The sequence below is a fragment of the Barbatula barbatula genome (genome assembly GCF_947034865.1).
Source record: "Barbatula barbatula genome assembly, chromosome: 11".
NCBI lineage: Eukaryota > Metazoa > Chordata > Actinopteri > Cypriniformes > Nemacheilidae > Barbatula > Barbatula barbatula.
In genome coordinates, this window is record NC_136774.1 from 3675950 (window position 1) to 3697533 (window position 21584).

Sequence of the window (21584 nt, forward strand, 5' to 3'; positions counted from 1 at the left end):
CTGTTAGAATGTCAGAAACAAGCTTTCTGAGCTGAGAACTGCATTTTGTGACAAAAAGCATCAGTGGATGATGAGAATGTCAGTTTTGACAAAGAACACTGATCATTACTAAAATGCTCCAATTGAGCTGTTAGAATGTCAGAAACAAGCTTTCTGAGCTGAGAACTGCATTTTGTGACAAAGTGAATCAGTGGATGATGAGAATGTCACTTTTGACAAAGAACACTGATCATTACTAAAATGCTCTAATTGAGCTGTTAGAATGTCAGAAACAAGCTTTCTGAGCTGAAAACTGCATTTTGTGACAAAGTGCATAAGTGGATGATGAGAATGTCAGTTTTGACAAAGAACACTGTTCATTACTAAAATGCTCTAATTGAGCTGTTAAAATATCAGAAACAAGCTTTCTGAGCTGAAAACTGCATTTTGTGACAAAAAGCATCAGTGGATGATGAGAATGTCAGTTTTGACAAAGAACACTGATCATTACTGAAATGCTCCAATTGAGCTGTTAGAATGTCAGAAACAAGCTTTCTGAGCTGAAAACTGCATTTTGTGACAAAAAGCATCAGTGGATGATGAGAATGTCAGTTTTGACAAAGAACACTGTTCATTACTAAAATGCTCTAATTGAGCTGTTAGAATGTCAGAAACAAGCTTTCTGAGCTGAAAACTGCATTTTGTGACAAAGTGAATCAGTGGATGATGAGAATGTCAGTTTTGACAAAGAACACTGATCATTACTAAAATGCTCTAATTGAGCTGTTAGAATGTCAGAAACAAGCTTTCTGAGCTGAGAACTGCATTTTGTGACAAAAAGCATCAGTGGATGATGAGAATGTCAGTTTTGACAAAGAACACTGATCATTACTAAAATGCTCTAATTGAGCTGTTAGAATGTCAGAAACAAGCTTTCTGAGCTGAAAACTGCATTTTGTGACAAAGTGAATCAGTGGATGATGAGAATGTCAGTTTTGACAAAGAACACTGTTCATTACTGAAATGCTCCAATTGAGCTGTTAGAATGTCAGAAACAAGCTTTCTGAGCTGAGAACTGCATTTTGTGACATAGTTCATCAGTGGATGATGAGAATGTCAGTTTTGACAAAGAACACTGTTCATTACTGAAATGCTCCAATTGAGCTGTTAGAATGTCAGAAACAAGCTTTCTGAGCTGAGAAATGCATTTTGTGACATAGTTCATCAGTGGATGATGAGAATGTCACTTTTGACAAAGAACACTGATCATTACTTAAATGCTCTAATTGAGCTGTTAGAATGTCAGAAACAAGCTTTCTGAGCTGAGAACTGCATTTTGTGACAAAGTGAATCAGTGGATGATGAGAATGTCACTTTTGACAAAGAACACTGATCATTGCTAAAATGCTCTAATTGAGCTGTTAGAATGTCAGAAACAAGCTTTCTGAGCTGAGAACTGCATTTTGTGACATAGTGCATCAGTGGATGATGAGAATGTCAGTTTTGACAAAGAACACTGTTCATTACTAAAATGCTCTAATTGAGCTGTTAGAATGTCAGAAACAAGCTTTCTGAGCTGAGAACTGCATTTTGTGACAAAAAGCATCAGTGGATGATGAGAATGTCAGTTTTGACAAAGAACACTGATCATTACTAAAATGCTCTAATTGAGCTGTTAGAATGTCAGAAACAAGCTTTCTGAGCTGAAAACTGCATTTTGTGACAAAAAGCATCAGTGGATGATGAGAATGTCAGTTTTGACAAAGAACACTGATCATTACTAAAATGCTCCAATTGAGCTGTTAGAATGTCAGAAACAAGCTTTCTGAGCTGAGAACTGCATTTTGTGACATAGTTCATCAGTGGATGATGAGAATGTCAGTTTTGACAAAGAACACTGTTCTTTACTAAAATGCTCTAATTGAGCTGTTAGAATGTCAGAAACAAGCTTTCTGAGCTGAAAACTGCATTTTGTGACAAAGTGAATCAGTGGATGATGAGAATGTCAGTTTTGACAAAGAACACTGTTCATTACTAAAATGCTCTAATTGAGTTGTTAGAATGTCAGAAACAAGCTTTCTGAGCTGAAAACTGCATTTTGTGACAAAAAGCATCAGTGGATGATGAGAATGTCAGTTTTGACAAAGAACACTGATCATTACTAAAATGCTCCAATTGAGTTGTTAGAATGTCAGAAACAAGCTTTCTGAGCTGAGAACTGCATTTTGTGACATAGTTCATCAGTGGATGATGAGAATGTCAGTTTTGACAAAGAACACTGTTCATTACTGAAATGCTCCAATTGAGCTGTTAGAATGTCAGAAACAAGCTTTCTGAGCTGAAAACTGCATTTTGTGACAAAAAGCATCCGTGGATGATGAGAATGTCAGTTTTGACAAAGAACACTGATCATCACTAAAATGCTCCAATTGAGCTGTTAGAATGTCAGAAACAAGCTTTCTGAGCTGAGAACTGCATTTTGTGACATAGTTCATCAGTGGATGATGAGAATGTCAGTTTTGACAAAGAACACTGTTCATTACTAAAATGCTCTAATTGAGCTGTTAGAATGTCAGAAACAAGCTTTCTGAGCTGAGAACTGCATTTTGTGACATAGTTCATCAGTGGATGATGAGAATGTCAGTTTTGACAAAGAACACTGTTCATTACTAAAATGCTCTAATTGAGCTGTTAGAATGTCAGAAACAAGCTTTCTGAGCTGAGAACTGCATTTTGTGACAAAGTGAATCAGTGGATGATGAGAATGTCACTTTTGACAAAGAACACTGATCATTACTAAAATGCTCTAATTGAGCTGTTAGAATGTCAGAAACAAGCTTTCTGAGCATAAAACTGCATTTTGTGACAAAAAGCATCAGTGGATGATGAGAATGTCAGTTTTGACAAAGAACACTGTTCATTACTAAAATGCTCTAATTGAGCTGTTAAAATATCAGAAACAAGCTTTCTGAGCTGAAAACTGCATTTTGTGACAAAAAGCATCAGTGGATGATGAGAATGTCAGTTTTGACAAAGAACACTGTTCATTACTAAAATGCTCCAATTGAGCTGTTAGAATGTCAGAAACAAGCATTCTGAGCTGAGAACTGCATTTTGTGACATAGTTCATCAGTGGATGATGAGAATGTCAGTTTTGACAAAGAACACTGTTCATTACTAAAATGCTCTAATTGAGCTGTTAGAATGTCAGAAACAAGCTTTCTGAGCTGAGAACTGCATTTTGTGACAAAGTGAATCAGTGGATGATGAGAATGTCACTTTTGACAAAGAACACTGATCATTGCTAAAATGCTCTAATTGAGCTGTTAGAATGTCAGAAACAAGCTTTCTGAGCTGAGAACTGCATTTTGTGACATAGTGCATCAGTGGATGATGAGAATGTCAGTTTTGACAAAGAACACTGTTCATTACTAAAATGCTCTAATTGAGCTGTTAGAATGTCAGAAACAAGCTTTCTGAGCTGAGAACTGCATTTTGTGACAAAAAGCATCAGTGGATGATGAGAATGTCAGTTTTGACAAAGAACACTGATCATTACTAAAATGCTCTAATTGAGCTGTTAGAATGTCAGAAACAAGCTTTCTGAGCTGAAAACTGCATTTTGTGACAAAAAGCATCAGTGGATGATGAGAATGTCAGTTTTGACAAAGAACACTGATCATTACTAAAATGCTCCAATTGAGCTGTTAGAATGTCAGAAACAAGCTTTCTGAGCTGAGAACTGCATTTTGTGACATAGTTCATCAGTGGATGATGAGAATGTCAGTTTTGACAAAGAACACTGTTTATTACTAAAATGCTCTAATTGAGCTGTTAGAATGTCAGAAACAAGCTTTCTGAGCTGAAAACTGCATTTTGTGACAAAGTGAATCAGTGGATGATGAGAATGTCAGTTTTGACAAAGAACACTGTTCATTACTAAAATGCTCTAATTGAGTTGTTAGAATGTCAGAAACAAGCTTTCTGAGCTGAAAACTGCATTTTGTGACAAAAAGCATCAGTGGATGATGAGAATGTCAGTTTTGACAAAGAACACTGATCATTACTAAAATGCTCCAATTGAGTTGTTAGAATGTCAGAAACAAGCTTTCTGAGCTGAGAACTGCATTTTGTGACATAGTTCATCAGTGGATGATGAGAATGTCACTTTTGACAAAGAACACTGATCATTGCTAAAATGCTCTAATTGAGCTGTTAGAATGTCAGAAACAAGCTTTCTGAGCTGAGAACTGCATTTTGTGACATAGTGCATCAGTGGATGATGAGAATGTCAGTTTTGACAAAGAACACTGTTCATTACTAAAATGCTCTAATTGAGCTGTTAGAATGTCAGAAACAAGCTTTCTGAGCTGAGAACTGCATTTTGTGACAAAAAGCATCAGTGGATGATGAGAATGTCAGTTTTGACAAAGAACACTGATCATTACTAAAATGCTCTAATTGAGCTGTTAGAATGTCAGAAACAAGCTTTCTGAGCTGAAAACTGCATTTTGTGACAAAAAGCATCAGTGGATGATGAGAATGTCAGTTTTGACAAAGAACACTGATCATTACTAAAATGCTCCAATTGAGCTGTTAGAATGTCAGAAACAAGCTTTCTGAGCTGAGAACTGCATTTTGTGACATAGTTCATCAGTGGATGATGAGAATGTCAGTTTTGACAAAGAACACTGTTTATTACTAAAATGCTCTAATTGAGCTGTTAGAATGTCAGAAACAAGCTTTCTGAGCTGAAAACTGCATTTTGTGACAAAGTGAATCAGTGGATGATGAGAATGTCAGTTTTGACAACGAACACTGTTCATTACTAAAATGCTCTAATTGAGTTGTTAGAATGTCAGAAACAAGCTTTCTGAGCTGAAAACTGCATTTTGTGACAAAAAGCATCAGTGGATGATGAGAATGTCAGTTTTGACAAAGAACACTGATCATTACTAAAATGCTCCAATTGAGTTGTTAGAATGTCAGAAACAAGCTTTCTGAGCTGAGAACTGCATTTTGTGACATAGTTCATCAGTGGATGATGAGAATGTCAGTTTTGACAAAGAACACTGTTCATTACTGAAATGCTCCAATTGAGCTGTTAGAATGTCAGAAACAAGCTTTCTGAGCTGAAAACTGCATTTTGTGACAAAAAGCATCCGTGGATGATGAGAATGTCAGTTTTGACAAAGAACACTGTTCATTACTAAAATGCTCTAATTGAGCTGTTAGAATGTCAGAAACAAGCTTTCTGAGCTGAGAACTGCATTTTGTGACAAAATGAATCAGTGGATGATGAGAATGTCAGTTTTGACAAAGAACACTGATCATCACTAAAATGCTCCAATTGAGCTGTTAGAATGTCAGAAACAAGCTTTCTGAGCTGAGAACTGCATTTTGTGACATAGTTCATCAGTGGATGATGAGAATGTCAGTTTTGACAAAGAACACTGTTCATTACTAAAATGCTCTAATTGAGCTGTTAGAATGTCAGAAACAAGCTTTCTGAGCTGAGAACTGCATTTTGTGACAAAGTTCATCAGTGGATGATGAGAATGTCAGTTTTGACAAAGAACACTGATCATTACTAAAATGCTCCAATTGAGCTGTTAGAATGTCAGAAACAAGCTTTCTGAGCTGAGAACTGCATTTTGTGACATAGTTCATCAGTGGATGATGAGAATGTCAGTTTTGACAAAGAACACTGATCATAACTAAAATGCTCCAATTGAGCTGTTAGAATGTCAGAAACAAGCTTTCTGAGCTGAAAACAGCATTTATTTGACAAAGTGCATCAGTGGATGATGAGAATGTCAGTTTTGACAAAGAACACTGTTCATTACTAAAATGCTCTAATTGAGCTGTTAGAATGTCAGAAACAAGCTTTCTGAGCTGAGAATTGCATTTTGTGACAAAGTGAATCAGTGGATGATGAGAATGTCACTTTTGACAAAGAACACTGATCATTGCTAAAATGCTCTAATTGAGCTGTTAGAATGTCAGAAACAAGCTTTCTGAGCTGAGAACTGCATTTTGTGACATAGTGCATCAGTGGATGATGAGAATGTCAGTTTTGACAAAGAACACTGTTCATTACTAAAATGCTCTAATTGAGCTGTTAGAATGTCAGAAACAAGCTTTCTGAGCTGAGAACTGCATTTTGTGACAAAGTGAATCAGTGGATGATGAGAATGTCACTTTTGACAAAGAACACTGATCATTCCTAAAATGCTCTAATTGAGCTGTTAGAATGTCAGAAACAAGCTTTCGGAGCTGAGAACTGCATTTTGTGACATAGTGCATCAGTGGATGATGAGAATGTCAGTTTTGACAAAGAACACTGTTCATTACTAAAATGCTCTAATTGAGCTGTTAGAATGTCAGAAACAAGCTTTCTGAGCTGAGAACTGCATTTTCTGACAAAGTGAATCAGTGGATGATGAGAATGTCAGTTTTGACAAAGAACACTGATCATTACTAAAATGCTCTAATTGAGCTGTTAGAATGTCAGAAACAAGCTTTCTGAGCTGAAAACTGCATTTTGTGACAAAAAGCATCAGTGGATGATGAGAATGTCAGTTTTGACAAAGAACACTGATCATTACTAAAATGCTCTAATTGAGCTGTTAGAATGTCAGAAACAAGCTTTCTGAGCTGAAAACTGCATTTTGTGACAAAAAGCATCAGTGGATGATGAGAATGTCAGTTTTGACAAAGAACACTGTTCATTACTGAAATGCTCCAATTGAGCTGTTAGAATGTCAGAAACAAGCTTTCTGAGCTGAGAACTGCATTTTGTGACATAGTTCATCAGTGGATGATGAGAATGTCACTTTTGACAAAGAACACTGATCATTACTTAAATGCTCTAATTGAGCTGTTAGAATGTCAGAAACAAGCTTTCTGAGCTGAGAAATGCATTTTGTGACATAGTTCATCAGTGGATGATGAGAATGTCACTTTTGACAAAGAACACTGATCATTACTTAAATGCTCTAATTGAGCTGTTAGAATGTCAGAAACAAGCTTTCTGAGCTGAGAACTGCATTTTGTGACAAAGTGAATCAGTGGATGATGAGAATGTCACTTTTGACAAAGAACACTGATCATTGCTAAAATGCTCTAATTGAGCTGTTAGAATGTCAGAAACAAGCTTTCTGAGCTGAGAACTGCATTTTGTGACATAGTGCATCAGTGGATGATGAGAATGTCAGTTTTGACAAAGAACACTGTTCATTACTAAAATGCTCTAATTGAGCTGTTAGAATGTCAGAAACAAGCTTTCTGAGCTGAGAACTGCATTTTGTGACAAAAAGCATCAGTGGATGATGAGAATGTCAGTTTTGACAAAGAACACTGATCATTACTAAAATGCTCTAATTGAGCTGTTAGAATGTCAGAAACAAGCTTTCTGAGCTGAAAACTGCATTTTGTGACAAAAAGCATCAGTGGATGATGAGAATGTCAGTTTTGACAAAGAACACTGATCATTACTAAAATGCTCCAATTGAGCTGTTAGAATGTCAGAAACAAGCTTTCTGAGCTGAGAACTGCATTTTGTGACATAGTTCATCAGTGGATGATGAGAATGTCAGTTTTGACAAAGAACACTGTTTATTACTAAAATGCTCTAATTGAGCTGTTAGAATGTCAGAAACAAGCTTTCTGAGCTGAAAACTGCATTTTGTGACAAAGTGAATCAGTGGATGATGAGAATGTCAGTTTTGACAAAGAACACTGTTCATTACTAAAATGCTCTAATTGAGTTGTTAGAATGTCAGAAACAAGCTTTCTGAGCTGAAAACTGCATTTTGTGACAAAAAGCATCAGTGGATGATGAGAATGTCAGTTTTGACAAAGAACACTGATCATTACTAAAATGCTCCAATTGAGTTGTTAGAATGTCAGAAACAAGCTTTCTGAGCTGAGAACTGCATTTTGTGACATAGTTCATCAGTGGATGATGAGAATGTCACTTTTGACAAAGAACACTGATCATTGCTAAAATGCTCTAATTGAGCTGTTAGAATGTCAGAAACAAGCTTTCTGAGCTGAGAACTGCATTTTGTGACATAGTGCATCAGTGGATGATGAGAATGTCAGTTTTGACAAAGAACACTGTTCATTACTAAAATGCTCTAATTGAGCTGTTAGAATGTCAGAAACAAGCTTTCTGAGCTGAGAACTGCATTTTGTGACAAAAAGCATCAGTGGATGATGAGAATGTCAGTTTTGACAAAGAACACTGATCATTACTAAAATGCTCTAATTGAGCTGTTAGAATGTCAGAAACAAGCTTTCTGAGCTGAAAACTGCATTTTGTGACAAAAAGCATCAGTGGATGATGAGAATGTCAGTTTTGACAAAGAACACTGATCATTACTAAAATGCTCCAATTGAGCTGTTAGAATGTCAGAAACAAGCTTTCTGAGCTGAGAACTGCATTTTGTGACATAGTTCATCAGTGGATGATGAGAATGTCAGTTTTGACAAAGAACACTGTTTATTACTAAAATGCTCTAATTGAGCTGTTAGAATGTCAGAAACAAGCTTTCTGAGCTGAAAACTGCATTTTGTGACAAAGTGAATCAGTGGATGATGAGAATGTCAGTTTTGACAAAGAACACTGTTCATTACTAAAATGCTCTAATTGAGTTGTTAGAATGTCAGAAACAAGCTTTCTGAGCTGAAAACTGCATTTTGTGACAAAAAGCATCAGTGGATGATGAGAATGTCAGTTTTGACAAAGAACACTGTTCATTACTAAAATGCTCCAATTGAGCTGTTAGAATGTCAGAAACAAGCATTCTGAGTTGAGAACTGCATTTTGTGACATAATTCATCAGTGGATGATGAGAATGTCAGTTTTGACAAAGAACACTGTTCATTACTAAAATGCTCTAATTGAGCTGTTAGAATGTCAGAAACAAGCTTTCTGAGCTGAAAACTGCATTTTGTGACAAAGTGAATCAGTGGATGATGACAATGTCAGTTTTGACAAAGAACACTGTTCATTACTAAAATGCTCTAATTGAGCTGTTAGAATGTCAGAAACAAGCTTTCTGAGCTGAGAACTGCATTTTGTGACATAGTTCATCAGTGGATGATGAGAATGTCAGTTTTGACAAAGAACACTGATCATTACTAAAATGCTCCAATTGAGTTGTTAGAATGTCAGAAACAAGCTTTCTGAGCTGAGAACTGCATTTTGTGACATAGTGAATCAGTGGATGATGAGAATGTCACTTTTGACAAAGAACACTGATCATTACTAAAATGCTCTAATTGAGCTGTTAGAATGTCAGAAACAAGCTTTCTGAGCTGAAAACTGCATTTTGTGACAAAGTGCATCAGTGGATGATGAGAATGTCAGTTTTGACAAAGAACACTGTTCATTACTAAAATGCTCTAATTGAGCTGTTAAAATATCAGAAACAAGCTTTCTGAGCTGAAAACTGCATATTGTGACAAAAAGCATCAGTGGATGATGAGAATGTCAGTTTTGACAAAGAACACTGATCATTACTAAAATGCTCCAATTGAGCTGTTAGAATGTCAGAAACAAGCTTTCTGAGCTGAAAACTGCATTTTGTGACAAAAAGCATCAGTGGATGATGAGAATGTCAGTTTTGACAAAGAACACTGATCATTACTAAAATGCTCTAATTGAGCTGTTAGAATGTCAGAAACAAGCTTTCGGAGCTGAGAACTGCATTTTGTGACATAGTGCATCAGTGGATGATGAGAATGTCAGTTTTGACAAAGAACACTGTTCATTACTAAAATGCTCTAATTGAGCTGTTAGAATGTCAGAAACAAGCTTTCTGAGCTGAGAACTGCATTTTGTGACAAAAAGCATCAGTGGATGATGAGAATGTCAGTTTTGACAAAGAACACTGATCATTACTAAAATGCTCTAATTGAGCAGTTAGAATGTCAGAAACAAGCTTTCTGAGCTGAAAACTGCATTTTGTGACAAAAAGCATCAGTGGATGATGAGAATGTCAGTTTTGACAGAGAACACTGATCATTACTAAAATGCTCTAATTGAGCTGTTAGAATGTCAGAAACAAGCTTTCGGAGCTGAGAACTGCATTTTGTGACATAGTGCATCAGTGGATGATGAGAATGTCAGTTTTGACAAAGAACACTGTTCATTACTAAAATGCTCTAATTGAGCTGTTAGAATGTCAGAAACAAGCTTTCTGAGCTGAGAACTGCATTTTGTGACAAAAAGCATCAGTGGATGATGAGAATGTCAGTTTTGACAAAGAACACTGATCATTACTAAAATGCTCTAATTGAGCTGTTAGAATGTCAGAAACAAGCTTTCTGAGCTGAAAACTGCATTTTGTGACAAAAAGCATCAGTGGATGATGAGAATGTCAGTTTTGACAAAGAACACTGATCATTACTAAAATGCTCTAATTGAGCTGTTAGAATGTCAGAAACAAGCTTTCTGAGCTGAAAACTGCATTTTGTGACAAAGTGAATCAGTGGATGATGAGAATGTCAGTTTTGACAAAGAACACTGTTCATTACTGAAATGCTCCAATTGAGCTGTTAGAATGTCAGAAACAAGCTTTCTGAGCTGAGAAATGCATTTTGTGACAAAGTTCATCAGTGGATGATGAGAATGTCACTTTTGACAAAGAACACTGATCATTACTTAAATGCTCTAATTGAGCTGTTAGAATGTCAGAAACAAGCTTTCTGAGCTGAAAACTGCATTTTGTGACAAAGTGAATCAGTGGATGATGAGAATGTCAGTTTTGACAAAGAACACTGTTCATTACTGAAATGCTCCAATTGAGCTGTTAGAATGTCAGAAACAAGCTTTCTGAGCTGAGAAATGCATTTTGTGACATAGTTTATCAGTGGATGATGAGAATGTCAGTTTTGACAAAGAACACTGTTCATTACTAAAATGCTCTAATTGAGCTGTTAGAATGTCAGAAACAAGCTTTCTGAGCTGAGAACTGCATTTTGTGACAAAAAGCATCAGTGGATGATGAGAATGTCAGTTTTGACAAAGAACACTGATCATTACTAAAATGCTCTAATTGAGCTGTTAGAATGTCAGAAACAAGCTTTCTGAGCTGAAAACTGCATTTTGTGACAAAAAGCATCAGTGGATGATGAGAATGTCAGTTTTGACAAAGAACACTGATCATTGCTAAAATGCTCTAATTGAGCTGTTAGAATGTCAGAAACAAGCTTTCTGAGCTGAGAACTGCATTTTGTGACATAGTGCATCAGTGGATGATGAGAATGTCAGTTTTGACAAAGAACACTGTTCATTACTAAAATGCTCTAATTGAGCTGTTAGAATGTCAGAAACAAGCTTTCTGAGCTGAGAACTGCATTTTGTGACAAAAAGCATCAGTGGATGATGAGAATGTCAGTTTTGACAAAGAACACTGATCATTACTAAAATGCTCTAATTGAGCTGTTAGAATGTCAGAAACAAGCTTTCTGAGCTGAAAACTGCATTTTGTGACAAAAAGCATCAGTGGATGATGAGAATGTCAGTTTTGACAAAGAACACTGATCATTACTAAAATGCTCCAATTGAGCTGTTAGAATGTCAGAAACAAGCTTTCTGAGCTGAGAACTGCATTTTGTGACATAGTTCATCAGTGGATGATGAGAATGTCAGTTTTGACAAAGAACACTGTTCATTACTAAAATGCTCTAATTGAGCTGTTAGAATGTCAGAAACAAGCTTTCTGAGCTGAAAACTGCATTTTGTGACAAAGTGAATCAGTGGATGATGAGAATGTCAGTTTTGACAAAGAACACTGTTCATTACTAAAATGCTCTTATTGAGTTGTTAGAATGTCAGAAACAAGCTTTCTGAGCTGAAAACTGCATTTTGTGACAAAAAGCATCAGTGGATGATGAGAATGTCAGTTTTGACAAAGAACACTGATCATTACTAAAATGCTCCAATTGAGTTGTTAGAATGTCAGAAACAAGCTTTCTGAGCTGAGAACTGCATTTTGTGACATAGTTCATCAGTGGATGATGAGAATGTCAGTTTTGACAAAGAACACTGTTCATTACTGAAATGCTCCAATTGAGCTGTTAGAATGTCAGAAACAACTTTCTGAGCTGAAAACTGCATTTTGTGACAAAAAGCATCCGTGGATGATGAGAATGTCAGTTTTGACAAAGAACACTGTTCATTACTAAAATGCTCTAATTGAGCTGTTAGAATGTCAGAAACAAGCTTTCTGAGCTGAAAACTGCATTTTGTGACAAAAAGCATCAGTGGATGATGAGAATGTCAGTTTTGACAAAGAACACTGTTCATTACTAAAATGCTCCAATTGAGTTGTTAGAATGTCAGAAACAAGCTTTCTGAGCTGAGAACTGCATTTTGTGACATAGTTCATCAGTGGATGATGAGAATGTCAGTTTTGACAAAGAACACTGTTCATTTGTGAAATGCTCCAATTGAGCTGTTAGAATGTCAGAAACAACTTTCTGAGCTGAAAACTGCATTTTGTGACAAAAAGCATCTGTGGATGATGAGAATGTCAGTTTTGACAAAGAACACTGTTCATTACTAAAATGCTCTAATTGAGCTGTTAGAATGTCAGAAACAAGCTTTCTGAGCTGAAAACTGCATTTTGTGACAAAATGAATCAGTGGATGATGAGAATGTCAGTTTTGACAAAGAACACTGATCATCACTAAAATGCTCCAATTGAGCTGTTAGAATGTCAGAAACAAGCTTTCTGAGCTGAGAACTGCATTTTGTGACATAGTTCATCAGTGGATGATGAGAATGTCAGTTTTGACGAAGAACACTGTTCATTACTAAAATGCTCTAATTGAGCTGTTAGAATGTCAGAAACAAGCTTTCTGAGCTGAGAACTGCATTTTGTGACATAGTTCATCAGTGGATGATGAGAATGTCAGTTTTGACAAAGAACACTGTTCATTACTAAAATGCTCTAATTGAGCTGTTAGAATGTCAGAAACAAGCTTTCTGAGCTGAAAACTGCATTTTGTGACAAAAAGCATCAGTGGATGATGAGAATGTCAGTTTTGACAAAGAACACTGTTCATTACTAAAATGCTCCAATTGAGTTGTTAGAATGTCAGAAACAAGCTTTCTGAGCTGAGAACTGCATTTTGTGACATAGTTCATCAGTGGATGATGAGAATGTCAGTTTTGACAAAGAACACTGTTCATTACTGAAATGCTCCAATTGAGCTGTTAGAATGTCAGAAACAAGCTTTCTGAGCTGAAAACTGCATTTTGTGACAAAAAGCATCCGTGGATGATGAGAATGTCAGTTTTGACAAAGAACACTGATCATTACTAAAATGCTCTAATTGAGCTGTTAGAATGTCAGAAACAAGCTTTCTGAGCTGAAAACTGCATTTTGTGACAAAAAGCATCAGTGGATGATGAGAATGTCAGTTTTGACAAAGAACACTGATCATTACTAAAATGCTCTAATTGAGCTGTTAGAATGTCAGAAACAAGCTTTCTGAGCCGAAAACTGCATTTTGTGACAAAGTGAATCAGTGGATGATGAGAATGTCAGTTTTGACAAAGAACACTGTTCATTACTGAAATGCTCCAATTGAGCTGTTAGAATGTCAGAAACAAGCTTTCTGAGCTGAGAAATGCATTTTGTGACATAGTTCATCAGTGGATGATGAGAATGTCACTTTTGACAAAGAACACTGATCATTGCTAAAATGCTCTAATTGAGCTGTTAGAATGTCAGAAACAAGCTTTCTGAGCTGAGAACTGCATTTTGTGACATAGTGCATCAGTGGATGATGAGAATGTCAGTTTTGACAAAGAACACTGTTCATTACTAAAATGCTCTAATTGAGCTGTTAGAATGTCAGAAACAAGCTTTCTGAGCTGAGAACTGCATTTTGTGACAAAAAGCATCAGTGGATGATGAGAATGTCAGTTTTGACAAAGAACACTGATCATTACTAAAATGCTCTAATTGAGCTGTTAGAATGTCAGAAACAAGCTTTCTGAGCTGAAAACTGCATTTTGTGACAAAAAGCATCAGTGGATGATGAGAATGTCAGTTTTGACAAAGAACACTGATCATTACTAAAATGCTCCAATTGAGCTGTTAGAATGTCAGAAACAAGCTTTCTGAGCTGAGAACTGCATTTTGTGACATAGTTCATCAGTGGATGATGAGAATGTCAGTTTTGACAAAGAACACTGTTCATTACTAAAATGCTCTAATTGAGCTGTTAGAATGTCAGAAACAAGCTTTCTGAGCTGAAAACTGCATTTTGTGACAAAGTGAATCAGTGGATGATGAGAATGTCAGTTTTGACAAAGAACACTGTTCATTACTAAAATGCTCTTATTGAGTTGTTGGAATGTCAGAAACAAGCTTTCTGAGCTGAAAACTGCATTTTGTGACAAAAAGCATCAGTGGATGATGAGAATGTCAGTTTTGACAAAGAACACTGATCATTACTAAAATGCTCCAATTGAGTTGTTAGAATGTCAGAAACAAGCTTTCTGAGCTGAGAACTGCATTTTGTGACATAGTTCATCAGTGGATGATGAGAATGTCAGTTTTGACAAAGAACACTGTTCATTACTGAAATGCTCCAATTGAGCTGTTAGAATGTCAGAAACAACTTTCTGAGCTGAAAACTGCATTTTGTGACAAAAAGCATCCGTGGATGATGAGAATGTCACTTTTGACAAAGAACACTGATCATTACTAAAATGCTCTAATTGAGCTGTTAGAATGTCAGAAACAAGCTTTCTGAGCATAAAACTGCATTTTGTGACAAAAAGCATCAGTGGATGATGAGAATGTCAGTTTTGACAAAGAACACTGTTCATTACTAAAATGCTCTAATTGAGCTGTTAAAATATCAGAAACAAGCTTTCTGAGCTGAAAACTGCATTTTGTGACAAAAAGCATCAGTGGATGATGAGAATGTCAGTTTTGACAAAGAACACTGTTCATTACTAAAATGCTCCTTTTGAGCTGTTAGAATGTCAGAAACAAGCATTCTGAGCTGAGAACTGCATTTTGTGACATAGTTCATCAGTGGATGATGAGAATGTCAGTTTTGACAAAGAACACTGTTCATTACTAAAATGCTCTAATTGAGCTGTTAGAATGTCAGAAACAAGCTTTCTGAGCTGAAAACTGCATTTTGTGACAAAGTGAATCAGTGGATGATGACAATGTCAGTTTTGACAAAGAACACTGTTCATTACTAAAATGCTCCAATTGAGTTGTTAGAATGTCAGAAACAAGCTTTCTGAGCTGAGAACTGCATTTTGTGACATAGTTCATCAGTGGATGATGAGAATGTCAGTTTTGACAAAGAACACTGTTCATTACTGAAATGCTCCAATTGAGCTGTTAGAATGTCAGAAACAAGCTTTCTGAGCTGAAAACTGCATTTTGGGACAAAAAGCATCCGTGGATGATGAGAATGTCAGTTTTGACAAAGAACACTGTTCATTACTAAAATGCTCTAATTGAGTTGTTAGAATGTCAGAAACAAGCTTTCTAGCTGAAAACTGCATTTTGTGACATAGTGCATCAGTGGATGATGAGAATGTCAGTTTTGACAAAGAACACTGTTCATTACTAAAATGCTCTAATTGAGCTGTTAGAATGTCAGAAACAAGCTTTCTGAGCTGAGAACTGCATTTTGTGACAAAGTTCATCAGTGGATGATGAGAATGTCAGTTTTGACAAAGAACACTGATCATTACTAAAATGCTCCAATTGAGCTGTTAGAATGTCAGAAACAAGCTTTCTGAGCTGAGAACTGCATTTTGTGACATAGTTCATCAGTGGATGATGAGAATGTCAGTTTTGACAAAGAACACTGATCATAACTAAAATGCTCCAATTGAGCTGTTAGAATGTCAGAAACAAGCTTTCTGAGCTGAAAACAGCATTTATTTGACAAAGTGCATCAGTGGATGATGAGAATGTCAGTTTTGACAAAGAACACTGTTCATTACTAAAATGCTCTAATTGAGCTGTTAGAATGTCAGAAACAAGCTTTCTGAGCTGAGAACTGCATTTTGTGACAAAAAGCATCAGTGGATGATGAGAATGTCACTTTTGACAAAGAACACTGATCATTACTAAAATGCTCTAATTGAGCTGTTAGAATGTCAGAAACAAGCTTTCTGAGCTGAAAACTGCATTTTGTGACAAAGTGCATCAGTGGATGATGAGAATGTCAGTTTTGACAAAGAACACCGTTCATTACTAAAATGCTCTAATTGAGCTGTTAAAATATCAGAAACAAGCTTTCTGAGCTGAAAACTGCATTTTGTGACAAAAAGCATCAGTGGATGATGAGAATGTCAGTTTTGACAAAGAACACTGATCATTACTAAAATGCTCCAATTGAGCTGTTAGAATGTCAGAAACAAGCTTTCTGAGCTGAGAACTGCATTTTGTGACAAAAAGCATCAGTGGATGATGAGAATGTCAGTTTTGACAAAGAACACTGATCATTACTAAAATGCTCTAATTGAGCTGTTAGAATGTCAGAAACAAGCTTTCTGAGCTGAAAACTGCATTTTGTGACAAAAAGCATCAGTGGATGATGAGAATGTCAGTTTTGACAAAGAACACTGATCATTACTAAAATGCTCCAATTGAGCTGTTAGAATGTAAGAAACAAGCTTTCTGAGCTGAGAACTGCATTTTGTGACATAGTTCATCAGTGGATGATGAGAATGTCAGTTTTGACAAAGAACACTGTTCATTACTGAAATGCTCCAATTGAGCTGTTAGAATGTCAGAAACAACTTTCTTAGCTGAAAACTGCATTTTGTGACAAAAAGCATCCGTGGATGATGAAGAATGTCAGTTTTGACAAAGAACACTGTTCATTACTAAAATGCTCTAATTGAGCTGTTAGAATGTCAGAAACAAGCTTTCTGAGCTGAAAACTGCATTTTGTGACAAAATGAATAAGTGGATGATGAGAATGTCAGTTTTGACAAAGAACACTGATCATCACTAAAATGCTCCAATTGAGCTGTTAGAATGTCAGAAACAAGCTTTCTGAGCTGAGAACTGCATTTTGTGACATAGTTCATCAGTGGATGATGAGAATGTCAGTTTTGACGAAGAACACTGTTCATTACTAAAATGCTCTAATTGAGCTGTTAGAATGTCAGAAACAAGCTTTCTGAGCTGAGAACTGCATTTTGTGACATAGTTCATCAGTGGATGATGAGAATGTCAGTTTTGACAAAGAACACTGTTCATTACTAAAATGCTCTAATTGAGCTGTTAGAATGTCAGAAACAAGCTTTCTGAGCTGAGAACTGCATTTTGTGACAAAGTGAATCAGTGGATGATGAGAATGTCACTTTTGACAAAGAACACTGATCATTACTAAAATGCTCTAATTGAGCTGTTAGAATGTCAGAAACAAGCTTTCTGAGCATAAAACTGCATTTTGTGACAAAAAGCATCAGTGGATGATGAGAATGTCAGTTTTGACAAAGAACACTGTTCATTACTAAAATGCTCTAATTGAGCTGTTAAAATATCAGAAACAAGCTTTCTGAGCTGAAAACTGCATTTTGTGACCAAAAAGCATCAGTGGATGATGAGAATGTCAGTTTTGACAAAGAACACTGTTCATTACTAAAATGCTCCAATTGAGCTGTTAGAATGTCAGAAACAAGCATTCTGAGCTGAGAACTGCATTTTGTGACATAGTTCATCAGTGGATGATGAGAATGTCAGTTTTGACAAAGAACACTGTTCATTACTAAAATGCTCTAATTGAGCTGTTAGAATGTCAGAAACAAGCTTTCTGAGCTGAAAACTGCATTTTGTGACAAAGTGAATCAGTGGATGATGACAATGTCAGTTTTGACAAAGAACACTGTTCATTACTAAAATGCTCCAATTGAGTTGTTAGAATGTCAGAAACAAGCTTTCTGAGCTGAGAACTGCATTTTGTGACATAGTTCATCAGTGGATGATGAGAATGTCAGTTTTGACAAAGAACACTGTTCATTACTGAAATGCTCCAATTGAGCTGTTAGAATGTCAGAAACAAGCTTTCAGAGCTGAAAACTGCATTTTGTGACAAAAAGCATCCGTGGATGATGAGAATGTCAGTTTTGACAAAGAACACTGTTCATTACTATAATGCTCTAATTGAGCTGTTAGAATGTCAGAAACAAGCTTTCTGAGCTGAAAACTGCATTTTGTGACATAGTTCATCAGTGGATGATGAGAATGTCAGTTTTGACAAAGAACACTGTTCATTACTAAAATGCTCTAATTGAGCTGTTAGAATGTCAGAAACAAGCTTTCTGAGCTGAAAACTGCATTTTGTGACAAAGTGAATCAGTGGATGATGAGAATGTCAGTTTTGACAAAGAACACTGTTCATTACTAAAATGCTCTAATTGAGTTGTTAGAATGTCAGAAACAAGCTTTCTGAGCTGAGAACTGCATTTTGTGACAAAAAGCATCAGTGGATGATGAGAATGTCAGTTTTGACAAAGAACACTGTTCATTACTAAAATGCTCTAATTGAGCTGTTAGAATGTCAGAAACAAGCTTTCTGAGCTGAGAACTGCATTTTGTGACAAAGTGAATCAGTGGATGATGAGAATGTCAGTTTTGACAAAGAACACTGTTCATTACTAAAATGCTCTAATTGAGCTGTTAGAATGTCAGAAACAAGCTTTCTGAGCTGAAAACTGCATTTTGTGACAAAGTGAATCAGTGGATGATGACAATGTCAGTTTTGACAAAGAACACTGTTCATTACTAAAATGCTCTAATTGAGCTGTTAGAATGTCAGAAACAAGCTTTCTGAGCTGAGAACTGCATTTTGTGACATAGTTCATCAGTGGATGATGAGAATGTCAGTTTTGACAAAGAACACTGATCATTACTAAAATGCTCCAATTGAGTTGTTAGAATGTCAGAAACAAGCTTTCTGAGCTGAGAACTGCATTTTGTGACATAGTTCATCAGTGGATGATGAGAATGTCAGTTTTGACAAAGAACACTGTTCATTACTGAAATGCTCCAATTGAGCTGTTAGAATGTCAGAAACAAGCTTTCTGAGCTGAAAACTGCATTTTGTGACAAAAAGCATCCGTGGATGATGAGAATGTCAGTTTTGACAAAGAACACTGTTCATTACTAAAATGCTCTAATTGAGCTGTTAGAATGTCAGAAACAAGCTTTCTGAGCTGAGAACTGCATTTTGTGACAAAGTTCATCAGTGGATGATGAGAATGTCAGTTTTGACAAAGAACACTGATCATTACTAAAATGCTCTAATTGAGCTGTTAGAATGTCAGAAACAAGCTTTCTGAGCTGAGAACTGCATTTTGTGACAAAGTGAATCAGTGGATGATGAGAATGTCAGTTTTGACAAAGAACACTGATCATTGCTAAAATGCTCTAATTGAGATGTTAGAATGTCAGAAACAAGCTTTCTGAGCTGAGAACTGCATTTTGTGACAAAGTTCATCAGTGGATGATGAGAATGTCAGTTTTGACAAAGAACACTGATCATTACTAAAATGCTCCAATTGAGCTGTTAGAATGTCAGAAACAAGCTTTCTGAGCTGAGAACTGCATTTTGTGACATAGTTCATCAGTGGATGATGAGAATGTCAGTTTTGACAAAGAACACTGTTCATTACTAAAATGCTCTAATTGAGCTGTTAAAATATCAGAAACAAGCTTTCTGAGCTGAAAACTGCATTTTGTGACAAAAAGCATCAGTGGATGATGAGAATGTCAGTTTTGACAAAGAACACTGATCATTACTAAAATGCTCCAATTGAGCGGTTAGAATGTCAGAAACAAGCTTTCTGAGCTGAAAACTGCATTTTGTGACAAAAAGCATCAGTGGATGATGAGAATGTCAGTTTTGACAAAGAACACTGATCATTACTAAAATGCTCTAATTGAGCTGTTAGAATGTCAGAAACAAGCTTTCGGAGCTGAGAACTGCATTTTGTGACATAGTGCATCAGTGGATGATGAGAATGTCAGTTTTGACAAAGAACACTGTTCATTACTAAAATGCTCTAATTGAGCTGTTAGAATGTCAGAAACAAGCTTTCTGAGCTGAGAACTGCATTTTGTGACAAAAAGCATCAGTGGATGATGAGAATGTCAGTTTTGACAAAGAACACTGATCATTACTAAAATGCTCTAATTGAGCTGTTAGAATGTCAGAAACAAGCTTTCTGAGCTGAAAACTGCATTTTGTGACAAAAAGCATCAGTGGATGATGAGAATGTCAGTTTTGACAAAGAACACTGTTCATTACTGAAATGCTCCAATTGAGCTGTTAGAATGTCAGAAACAAGCTTTCTGAGCTGAGAAATGCATTTTGTGACATAGTTCATCAGTGGATGATGAGAATGTCACTTTTGACAAAGAACACTGATCATTGCTAAAATGCTCTAATTGAGCTGTTAGAATGTCAGAAACATGCTTTCTGAGCTGAGAACTGCATTTTGTGACATAGTGCATCAGTGGATGATGAGAATGTCAGTTTTGACAAAGAACACTGTTCATTACTAAAATGCTCTAATTGAGCTGTTAGAATGTCAGAAACAAGCTTTCTGAGCTGAGAACTGCATTTTGTGACAAAAAGCATCAGTGGATGATGAGAATGTCAGTTTTGACAAAGAACACTGATCATTACTAAAATGCTCTAATTGAGCTGTTAGAATGTCAGAAACAAGCTTTCTGAGCTGAAAACTGCATTTTGTGACAAAAAGCATCAGTGGATGATGAGAATGTCAGTTTTGACAAAGAACACTGATCATTACTAAAATGCTCCAATTGAGCTGTTAGAATGTCAGAAACAAGCTTTCTGAGCTGAGAACTGCATTTTGTGACATAGTTCATCAGTGGATGATGAGAATGTCAGTTTTGACAAAGAACACTGTTCATTACTAAAATGCTCTAATTGAGCTGTTAGAATGTCAGAAACAAGCTTTCTGAGCTGAAAACTGCATTTTGTGACAAAGTGAATCAGTGGATGATGAGAATGTCAGTTTTGACAAAGAACACTGTTCATTACTAAAATGCTCTTATTGAGTTGTTGGAATGTCAGAAACAAGCTTTCTGAGCTGAAAACTGCATTTTGTGACAAAAAGCATCAGTGGATGATGAGAATGTCAGTTTTGACAAAGAACACTGATCATTACTAAAATGCTCCAATTGAGTTGTTAGAATGTCAGAAACAAGCTTTCTGAGCTGAGAACTGCATTTTGTGACATAGTTCATCAGTGGATGATGAGAATGTCAGTTTTGACAAAGAACACTGTTCATTACTGAAATGCTCCAATTGAGCTGTTAGAATGTCAGAAACAACTTTCTGAGCTGAAAACTGCATTTTGTGACAAAAAGCATCCGTGGATGATGAGAATGTCAGTTTTGACAAAGAACACTGTTCATTACTAAAATGCTCTAATTGAGCTGTTAGAATGTCAGAAACAAGCTTTCTGAGCTGAAAACTGCATTTTGTGACAAAATGAATCAGTGGATGATGAGAATGTCAGTTTTGACAAAGAACACTGTTCATTACTAAAATGCTCTAAT